Source organism: Littorina saxatilis, linkage group LG10, assembly GCF_037325665.1.
Source record: "Littorina saxatilis isolate snail1 linkage group LG10, US_GU_Lsax_2.0, whole genome shotgun sequence".
Classification (NCBI taxonomy): domain Eukaryota; kingdom Metazoa; phylum Mollusca; class Gastropoda; order Littorinimorpha; family Littorinidae; genus Littorina; species Littorina saxatilis.
In genome coordinates this window covers 48,566,990-48,580,754 of record NC_090254.1, presented here as the reverse complement: position 1 = coordinate 48,580,754, position 13,765 = coordinate 48,566,990, and positions in this window count along the sequence as shown.

Below are 13,765 nucleotides of genomic sequence, written 5' to 3'. Positions count from 1 at the left end.
AACAGCAGCAACAACAACAACAACAACAACAACAACAACAACAACAACAACAACAACAACAGCAACAACAACAACAACAACAACAACAACAACAACAACAACAACAACAACAACAACAACAACAACAACAACAACAACAACAACAACAACAACAACAACAACAACAACAACAACAACAACAACAACAACAACAACAACAGCATCAACAATCTGACCTGTCCTTCATTTCGTTCCCTATCCCTGCGCTCTCTCCTCCTCTGTCGTTTATTCTTGCTTTCAGGCATTTTGCTGAACATTCCCTGCTTACACCTTCCTGCAACGTACACTGACACCCTGACACACCTTGACACACCCTGACACACCTTGACACTCCAACTGTGGACACTGACACTCTGACACACCTTGACACTCCAACTGTGGACACTGACACCCTGACACACCTTGACACTCCACCTGTGGACACTGACACCCTGACACACCTTGACACTCCAACTGTGGACACTGACACCCTTACACACCTTGACACTCCAACTGTGGACACTGACACCCTGACACACCTTGACACTCCAACTGTGGACACTGACACCCTGACACACCTTGACACTCCAACTGTGGACACTGACACCCTTACACACCTTGACACTCCAACTGTGGACACTGACACCCTTACACACCTTGACACTCCAACTGTGGACACTGACACCCTGACACACCTTGACACTCCAACTGTGGACACTGACACCCTGACACACCTTGACACTCCAACTGTGGACACTGACACCCTGACACACCTTGACACTCCAACTGTGGACACTGACACCCTGACACACCTTGACACTCCAACTGTGGACACTGACACCCTGACACACCTTGACACTCCAACTGTGGACACTGACACCCTGACACACCTTGACACTCCAACTGTGGACACTGACACCCTGACACACCTTGACACTCCAACTGTGGACACTGACACCCTGACACACCTTGACACACCAACTGTGGACACTGACACCCTGACACACCTTGACACTCCAACTGTGGACACTGACACCCTGACACACCTTGACACTCCAACTGTGGACACTGACACCCTGACACACCTTGACACTCCAACTGTGGACACTGACACCCTGACACACCTTGACACTCCAACTGTGGACACTGACACCCTTACACACCTTGACACTCCAACTGTGGACACTGACACCCTTACACACCTTGACACTCCAACTGTGGACACTGACACCCTGACACACCTTGACACTCCAACTGTGGACACTGACACCCTGACACACCTTGACACTCCAACTGTGGACACTGACACCCTGACACACCTTGACACTCCAACTGTGGACACTGACACCCTCACACACCTTGACACTCCAACTGTGGACACTGACACCCTGACACACCTTGACACTCCAACTGTGGACACTGACACCCTGACACACCTTGACACTCCAACTGTGGACACTGACACCCTGACACACCTTGACACTCCAACTGTGGACACTGACACCCTCACACACCTTGACACTCCAACTGTGGACACTGACACCCTGACACACCTTGACACTCCAACTGTGGACACTGACACCCTGACACACCTTGACACTCCAACTGTGGACACTGACACCCTGACACACCTTGACACTCCAACTGTGGACACTGACACCCTGACACACCTTGACACTCCAACTGTGGACACTGACACCCTGACACACCTTGACACTCCAACTGTGGACACTGACACCCTGACACACCTTGACACTCCAACTGTGGACACTGACACCCTCACACACCTTGACACTCCAACTGTGGACACTGACACCCTGACACACCTTGACACTCCAACTGTGGACACTGACACCCTCACACACCTTGACACTCCAACTGTGGACACTGACACCCTCACACACCTTGACACTCCAACTGTGGACACTGACACCCTGACACACCTTGACACTCCAACTGTGGACACTGACACCCTGACACACCTTGACACTCCAACTGTGGACACTGACACCCTGACACACCTTGACACTCCAACTGTGGACACTGACACCCTGACACACCTTGACACTCCAACTGTGGACACTGACACCCTTACACACCTTGACACTCCAACTGTGGACACTGACACCCTGACACACCTTGACACTCCACCTGTGGACACTGACACCCTGACACACCTTGACACTCCAACTGTGGACACTGACACCCTGACACACCTTGACACTCCAACTGTGGACACTGACACCCTGACACACCTTGACACTCCAACTGTGGACACTGACACCCTGACACACCTTGACACTCCAACTGTGGACACTGACACCCTGACACACCTTGACACTCCAACTGTGGACACTGACACCCTGACACACCTTGACACTCCAACTGTGGACACTGACACCCTGACACACCTTGACACTCCAACTGTGGACACTGACACCCTGACACACCTTGACACTCCAACTGTGGACACTGACACCCTCACACACCTTGACACTCCAACTGTGGACACTGACACCCTCACACACCTTGACACTCCAACTGTGGACACTGACACACCTTGACACTCCTTGACACTCCAACTGTGGACACTGACACCCTGACACACCTTGACACTCCAACTGTGGACACTGACACCCTTACACACCTTGACACTCCAACTGTGGACACTGACACCCTTACACACCTTGACACTCCAACTGTGGACACTGACACCCTGACACACCTTGACACTCCAACTGTGGACACTGACACCCTGACACACCTTGACACTCCAACTGTGGACACTGACACCCTGACACACCTTGACACTCCAACTGTGGACACTGACACACCTTGACACTCCTTGACACTCCAACTGTGGACACTGACACCCTCACACACCTTGACACTCCAACTGTGGACACTGACACCCTGACACACCTTGACACTCCAACTGTGGACACTGACACCCTGACACACCTTGACACTCCAACTGTGGACACTGACACCCTGACACACCTTGACACTCCAACTGTGGACACTGACACCCTGACACACCTTGACACTCCAACTGTGGACACTGACACCCTGACACACCTTGACACTCCAACTGTGGACACTGACACCCTGACACACCTTGACACTCCAACTGTGGACACTGACACCCTGACACACCTTGACACTCCAACTGTGGACACTGACACCCTGACACACCTTGACACTCCAGCTGTGGACACTGACACCCTGACACACCTTGACACTCCAACTGTGGACACTGACACCCTGACACACCTTGACACTCCAACTGTGGACACTGACACCCTGACACACCTTGACACTCCAACTGTGGACACTGACACCCTGACACACCTTGACACTCCAACTGTGGACACTGACACCCTGACACACCTTGACACTCCAACTGTGGACACTGACACCCTGACACACCTTGACACTCCAACTGTGGACACTGACACCCTGACACACCTTGACACTCCAACTGAGGACACTGACACCCTCACACACCTTGACACTCCAACTGTGGACACTGACACCCTGACACACCTTGACACTCCAACTGTGGACACTGACACCCTCACACACCTTGACACTCCAACTGTGGACACTGACACCCTGACACACCTTGACACTCCAACTGTGGACACTGACACCCTGACACACCTTGACACTCCAACTGTGGACACTGACACCCTGACACACCTTGACACTCCAACTGTGGACACTGACACCCTGACACCTTGACACTCCAACTGTGGACACTGACACCCTGACACACCTTGACACTCCAACTGTGGACACTGACACCCTCACACACCTTGACACTCCAACTGTGGACACTGACACCCTGACACACCTTGACACTCCAACTGTGGACACTGACACCCTGACACACCTTGACACTCCAACTGTGGACACTGACACCCTGACACACCTTGACACTCCAACTGTGGACACTGACACCCTGACACACCTTGACACTCCAACTGTGGACACTGACACCCTGACACACCTTGACACTCCAACTGTGGACACTGACACCCTGACACACCTTGACACTCCAACTGTGGACACTGACACCCTGACACACCTTGACACTCCAACTGTGGACACTGACACCCTGACACACCTTGACACTCCAACTGTGGACACTGACACCCTGACACACCTTGACACTCCAACTGTGGACACTGACACCCTGACACACCTTGACACTCCAACTGTGGACACTGACACCCTGACACACCTTGACACTCCAACTGTGGACACTGACACCCTCACACACCTTGACACTCCAACTGTGGACACTGACACACCTTGACACTCCAACTGTGGACACTGACACCCTGACACACCTTGACACTCCAACTGTGGACACTGACACCCTGACACACCTTGACACTCCAACTGTGGACACTGACACCCTGACACACCTTGACACTCCACCTGTGGACACTGACACCCTGACACACCTTGACACTCCAACTGTGGACACTGACACCCTGACACACCTTGACACTCCAACTGTGGACACTGACACCCTGACACACCTTGACACTCCAACTGTGGACACTGACACCCTGACACACCTTGACACTCCAACTGTGGACACTGACACCCTGACACACCTTGACACTCCAACTGTGGACACTGACACCCTGACACACCTTGACACTCCAACTGTGGACACTGACACCCTGACACACCTTGACACTCCAACTGTGGACACTGACACCCTGACACACCTTGACACTCCAACTGTGGACACTGACACCCTGACACACCTTGACACTCCAACTGTGGACACTGACACCCTGACACACCTTGACACTCCAACTGTGGACACTGACACCCTGACACACCTTGACACTCCAACTGTGGACACTGACACCCTGACACACCTTGACACTCCAACTGTGGACACTGACACCCTGACACACCTTGACACTCCAACTGTGGACACTGACACCCTGACACACCTTGACACTCCAACTGTGGACACTGACACCCTGACACACCTTGACACTCCAACTGTGGACACTGACACCCTGACACACCTTGACACTCCAACTGTGGACACTGACACCCTGACACACCTTGACACTCCAACTGTTGACACTGACACCCTGACACACCTTGACACTCCAACTGTGGACACTGACACCCTGACACACCTTGACACTCCAACTGTGGACACTGACACCCTGACACACCTTGACACTCCAACTGTGGACACTGACACCCTGACACACCTTGACACTCCAACTGTGGACACTGACACCCTGACACACCTTGACACTCCAACTGTGGACACTGACACCCTGACACACCTTGACACTCCAACTGTGGACACTGACACCCTGACACACCTTGACACTCCACCTGTGGACACTGACACCCTGACACACCTTGACACTCCAACTGTGGACACTGACACCCTCACACACCTTGACACTCCAACTGTGGACACTGACACCCTGACACACCTTGACACTCCAACTGTGGACACTGACACCCTGACACACCTTGACACTCCAACTGTGGACACTGACACCCTGACACACCTTGACACTCCAACTGTGGACACTGACACCCTGACACACCTTGACACTCCAACTGTGAACACTGACACCCTGACACACCTTGACACTCCAACTGTGGACACTGACACCCTGACACACCTTGACACTCCAACTGTGGACACTGACACCCTGACACATCTTGACACTCCAACTGTGGACACTGACACCCTTACACACCTTGACACTCCAACTGTGGACACTGACACCCTGACACACCTTGACACTCCAACTGTGGACACTGACACCCTGACACACCTTGACACTCCAACTGTGGACACTGACACCCTGACACACCTTGACACTCCACCTGTGGACACTGACACCCTGACACACCTTGACACTCCAACTGTGGACACTGACACACCTTGACACTCCAACTGTGGACACTGACACCCTGACACACCTTGACACTCCAACTGTGGACACTGACACCCTGACACACCTTGACACTCCAACTGTGGACACTGACACCCTGACACACCTTGACACTCCAACTGTGGACACTGACACCCTGACACACCTTGACACTCCAACTGTGGACACTGACACCCTGACACACCTTGACACTCCAACTGTGGACACTGACACCCTGACACACCTTGACACTCCAACTGTGGACACTGACACCCTGACACACCTTGACACTCCAACTGTGGACACTGACACCCTGACACACCTTGACACTCCAACTGTGGACACTGACACCCTGACACACCTTGACACTCCAACTGTGGACACTGACACCCTGACACACCTTGACACTCCAACTGTGGACACTGACACCCTGACACACCTTGACACTCCAACTGTGGACACTGACACCCTCACACACCTTGACACTCCAACTGTGGACACTGACACCCTGACACACCTTGACACTCCAACTGTGGACACTGACACCCTGACACACCTTGACACTCCAACTGTGGACACTGACACCCTGACACACCTTGACACTCCAACTGTGGACACTGACACCCTGACACACCCTGACACTCCAACTGTGGACACTGACACCCTGACACACCTTGACACTCCAACTGTGGACACTGACACCCTGACACACCTTGACACTCCAACTGTGGACACTGACACTCGGCGTTACAACACTGACACCCTGACACACCTTGACACTCCAACTGTGGACACTGACACCCTGACACACCTTGACACTCCACCTGTGGACACTGACACCCTGACACACCTTGACACTCCAACTGTGGACACTGACACCCTGACACACCTTGACACTCCAACTGTGGACACTGACACCCTGACACACCTTGACACTCCAACTGTGGACACTGACACCCTGACACACCTTGACACTCCAACTGTGGACACTGACACCCTGACACACCTTGACACTCCAACTGTGGACAATGACACCCTGACACACCTTGACACTCCAACTGTGGACACTGACACCCTGACACACCTTGACACTCCAACTGTGGACACTGACACCCTGACACACCTTGACACTCCAACTGTGGACACTGACACCCTGACACACCTTGACACTCCACTGTGGACACTGACACCCTGACACACCTTGACACTCCACCTGTGGACACTGACACTCTGACACACCTTGACACTCCACCTGTGGACACTGACACCCTGACACACCTTGACACTCCACCTGTGGACACTGACACCCTGACACACCTTGACACTCCAACTGTGGACACTGACACCCTGACACACCTTGACACTCCAACTGTGGACACTGACACCCTGACACACCTTGACACTCCAACTGTGGACACTGACACCCTGACACACCTTGACACTCCAACTGTGGACACTGACACCCTGACACACCTTGACACTCCACCTGTGGACACTGACACCCTGACACACCTTGACACTCCAACTGTGGACACTGACACCCTGACACACCTTGACACTCCAACTGTGGACACTGACACCCTGACACACCTTGACACTCCAACTGTGGACACTGACACCCTGACACACCTTGACACTCCAACTGTGGACACTGACACCCTGACACACCTTGACACTCCAACTGTGGACACTGACACCCTGACACACCTTGACACTCCAACTGTGGACACTGACACCCTGACACACCTTGACACTCCAACTGTGGACACTGACACCCTGACACACCTTGACACTCCAACTGTGGACACTGACACCCTGACACACCTTGACACTCCAACTGTGGACACTGACACCCTGACACACCTTGACACTCCAACTGTGGACACTGACACCCTGACACACCTTGACACTCCAACTGTGGACACTGACACCCTGACACACCTTGACACTCCAACTGTGGACACTGACACCCTGACACACCTTGACACTCCAACTGTGGACACTGACACCCTCACACACCTTGACACTCCAACTGTGGACACTGACACCCTGACACACCTTGACACTCCAACTGTGGACACTGACACCCTGACACACCTTGACACTCCAACTGTGGACACTGACACCCTGACACACCTTGACACTCCAACTGTGGACACTGACACCCTGACACACCTTGACACTCCAACTGTGGACACTGACACCCTGACACACCTTGACACTCCAACTGTGGACACTGACACCCTGACACACCTTGACACTCCAACTGTGGACACTGACACCCTGACACACCTTGACACTCCACCTGTGGACACTGACACCCTGACACACCTTGACACTCCAACTGTGGACACTGACACCCTGACACACCTTGACACTCCAACTGTGGACACTGACACCCTGACACACCTTGACACTCCAACTGTGGACACTGACACCCTGACACACCTTGACACTCCAACTGTGGACACTGACACCCTGACACACCTTGACACTCCAACTGTGGACACTGACACCCTGACACACCTTGACACTCCAACTGTGGACACTGACACCCTGACACACCTTGACACTCCACCTGTGGACACTGACACCCTGACACACCTTGACACTCCAACTGTGGACACTGACACCCTGACACACCTTGACACTCCAACTGTGGACACTGACACCCTGACACACCTTGACACTCCAACTGTGAACACTGACACCCTGACACACCTTGACACTCCAACTGTGGACACTGACACCCTGACACACCTTGACACTCCAACTGTGGACACTGACACCCTGACACACCTTGACACTCCAACTGTGGACACTGACACCCTGACACACCTTGACACTCCAACTGTGGACACTGACACCCTGACACACCTTGACACTCCAACTGTGGACACTGACACCCTCACACACCTTGACACTCCAACTGTGGACACTGACACCCTGACACACCTTGACACTCCAACTGTGGACACTGACACCCTGACACACCTTGACACTCCAACTGTGGACACTGACACCCTGACACACCTTGACACTCCAACTGTGGACACTGACACCCTGACACACCTTGACACTCCAACTGTGGACACTGACACCCTCACACACCTTGACACTCCAACTGTGGACACTGACACCCTGACACACCTTGACACTCCAACTGTGGACACTGACACCCTGACACACCTTGACACTCCAACTGTGGACACTGACACCCTCACACACCTTGACACTCCAACTGTGGACACTGACACCCTGACACACCTTGACACTCCAACTGTGGACACTGACACCCTGACACACCTTGACACTCCAACTGTGGACACTGACACCCTGACACACCTTGACACTCCAACTGTGGACACTGACACCCTGACACACCTTGACACTCCAACTGTGGACACTGACACCCTGACACACCTTGACACTCCAACTGTGGACACTGACACCCTGACACACCTTGACACTCCAACTGTGGACACTGACACCCTGACACACCTTGACACTCCAACTGTGGACACTGACACCCTGACACACCTTGACACTCCAACTGTGGACACTGACACCCTGACACACCTTGACACTCCAACTGTGGACACTGACACCCTGACACACCTTGACACTCCAACTGTGGACACTGACACCCTGACACACCTTGACACTCCAACTGTGGACACTGACACCCTGACACACCTTGACACTCCAACTGTGGACACTGACACCCTGACACACCTTGACACTCCAACTGTGGACACTGACACCCTGACACACCTTGACACTCCAACTGTGGACACTGACACCCTGACACACCTTGACACTCCAACTGTGGACACTGACACCCTGACACACCTTGACACTCCAACTGTGGACACTGACACCCTGACACACCTTGACACTCCAACTGTGGACACTGACACCCTGACACACCTTGACACTCCAACTGTGGACACTGACACCCTGACACACCTTGACACTCCAACTGTGGACACTGACACCCTGACACACCTTGACACTCCAACTGTGGACACTGACACCCTGACACACCTTGACACTCCAACTGTGGACACTACACCCTGACACACCTTGACACTCCAACTGTGGACACTGACACCCTGACACACCTTGACACTCCAACTGTGGACACTGACACCCTGACACACCTTGACACTCCAACTGTGGACACTGACACCCTGACACACCTTGACACTCCAACTGTGGACACTGACACCCTGACACACCTTGACACTCCAACTGTGGACACTGACACCCTGACACACCTTGACACTCCAACTGTGGACACTGACACCCTGACACACCTTGACACTCCAACTGTGGACACTGACACCCTGACACACCTTGACACTCCAACTGTGGACACTGACACCCTGACACACCTTGACACTCCAACTGTGGACACTGACACCCTGACACACCTTGACACTCCAACTGTGGACACTGACACCCTGACACACCTTGACACTCCAACTGTGGACACTGACACCCTGACACACCTTGACACTCCAACTGTGGACACTGACACCCTGACACACCTTGACACTCCAACTGTGGACACTGACACCCTGACACACCTTGACACTCCAACTGTGGACACTGACACCCTGACACACCTTGACACTCCAACTGTGGACACTGACACCCTGACACACCTTGACACTCCAACTGTGGACACTGACACCCTGACACACCTTGACACTCCAACTGTGGACACTGACACCCTGACACACCTTGACACTCCAACTGTGGACACTGACACCCTGACACACCTTGACACTCCAACTGTGGACACTGACACCCTGACACACCCTGACACTCCACCTGTGGACACTGACACCCTGACACACCTTGACACTCCACCTGTGGACACTGACACCCTTACACACCTTGACACTCCAACTGTGGACACTGACACTCTGACACACCTTGACACTCCAACTGTGGACACTGACACCCTTACACACCTTGACACTCCAACTGTGGACACTGACACTCTGACACACCTTGACACTCCAACTGTGGACACTGACACCCTGACACACCTTGACACTCCAACTGTGGACACTGACACCCTGACACACCTTGACACTCCAACTGTGGACACTGACACCCTGACACACCTTGACACTCCACCTGTGGACACTGACACCCTTACACACCTTGACACTCCAACTGTGGACACTGACACCCTGACACACCTTGACACTCCACCTGTGGACACTGACACCCTGACACACCTTGACACTCCAACTGTGGACACTGACACCCTGACACACCTTGACACTCCAACTGTGGACACTGACACCCTGACACACCTTGACACTCCACCTGTGGACACTGACACCCTGACACACCTTGACACTCCAACTGTGGACACTGACACCCTTACACACCTTGACACTCCACCTGTGGACACTGACACCCTGACACACCTTGACACTCCAACTGTGGACACTGACACCCTGACACACCTTGACACTCCAACTGTGGACACTGACACCCTGACACACCCTGACACTCCAACTGTGGACACTGACACCCTGACACACCTTGACACTCCAACTGTGGACACTGACACCCTGACACACCTTGACACTCCAACTGTGGACACTGACACCCTGACACACCTTGACACTCCAACTGTGGACACTGACACCCTGACACACCTTGACACTCCAACTGTGGACACTGACACCCTGACACACCTTGACACTCCAACTGTGGACACTGACACCCTGACACACCTTGACACTCCAACTGTGGACACTGACACCCTGACACACCTTGACACTCCAACTGTGGACACTGACACCCTGACACACCTTGACACTCCACCTGTGGACACTGACACCCTGACACACCTTGACACTCCAACTGTGGACACTGACACCCTGACACACCTTGACACTCCACCTGTGGACACTGACACCCTGACACACCTTGACACTCCAACTGTGGACACTGACACCCTTACACACCTTGACACTCCAACTGTGGACACTGACACCCTGACACACCTTGACACTCCACCTGTGGACACTGACACCCTGTCACGCACACATGCACAAAACACGCACGCAGTCTGTCATCCACGACTCAAAACAATCTTGCTCTTCCGACCACAAAACACAAGTTGACACGAACAGTAGATTAAGGACGTTTCTTACAAACAATCAATTATACATAACATAAATACACGCACAACACTATCTAACTATACAAATCTTTCTTTCGGCAATATCCACAACCACAACAAAGATCAACCAGCGTTAAAGCCTATAACAACAAAGAATAATTATTTAGAAACTTTCATACCTCTCACTTTCGCTCAGTTCATTATGACGTTATAGCTCCTGCACGTTTAGCTGTTAGGACGGGCTAAGGCTAATGTTACCGTGCTTGCGTATCCGAAATCGTTCATGAACCGGAGTCAACGAGGCCGTGGTGCGAAGCGACAGGAGTCATCGGTGACGTCGATCGAGTCCTTGCCAGGCGAGCAGTGCCGTCGTCGAAAGTGGAGCGGCAGACATCTCCTCAGTAGTAGGCCATTTCAGAGAAGCCTCCGCATGGTGAAATACAACAACCTGGAATGGTGAACGCAAGACTTAGTTCACGGTAACAGTAACATCGCCCACCCGTCCTTATAACTTAACAACCAAGTGCAGGATTAAATGGACATAATTCTCTACTCTCACTCTCATGCATCTCGAACACACATACCAACGGACTTATACATTTAATTCTGCTAAGTATGAAGTCCAACGAATAATACCAAATTCATTCTATAAACAAAACTGTCCACCACTCCCCTTTCAACCAAAACATATTCATTCAACAACATACCAAACCATTCCCCAAAACAAACTCACAAATTCATACCGTTCAAGTACAAAGTTACACACGCACGTGCACACTATACATTCCGCCATCTTGGATTGACCGGTTTTCAGAAGTCAATAAGCAAATCTAAACCTGAGAATAATTTAACTGTAACACACACAACATAATATTTAATGATTACATACCACATCCTGGTTGTATTGAAGTAGCCATACATATCCCCTGCCGTTGATAACAGGTTTCCGGCATCTGCTCTACGCAAACAGACCCTACGTTCAACGAAGAACGGATTCGCTTGGAACGCAAGCTATCTTCCCTCGGCTAAAGGCAAAGAACGAATGAATAAAAAGGAGTATCTACGAGCTCGAATTTAGCTCTGAGTTCACCTTACAAAATACAAGCAAAACACACGTGAAATACCTGAGCACGAGCTCCACGAGACACCTGCAGTTAACCAGCGTCTACCTATGACAGGCGAAATAGAGGAACACAGGCGCTCCAATACAATACATTTAACCCCACAGCATAAAAGTATGCTAATATTAAAGCCGCTTGTGACAAACCCCCCTACTCAAACCGAACTACGGTTCGTCACAAAAATTCTACACAATGCGGCTGTAATAGTCTGCTCCGACGTTGTCGCATCCTCGGATTGCTCTGATGCGGAACGTGAATGTCTGAAGCAACAGGGCCCAGCGCATCAAGCGTCCGTTGGTCGTCTTGGTCTTCTGTAGAGGTTGAAGGGACTGGTGATCAGTCTGTAGCGATTCTCTCTCTCTGAGACTGTCAAAGTGCCAACACGGTCGACAGCGATTCTCCGGAAAGGTTCATCTATGAGGGCATCTTTCCAAGGTGAGCTTTGGGTGATCCTCCTTCAGGTAAAGCTCGATGACCAACATCACAGGAATGAACATAACGCCTGATGTCGCCCTCCATCCCTGGCCAGTAGAACG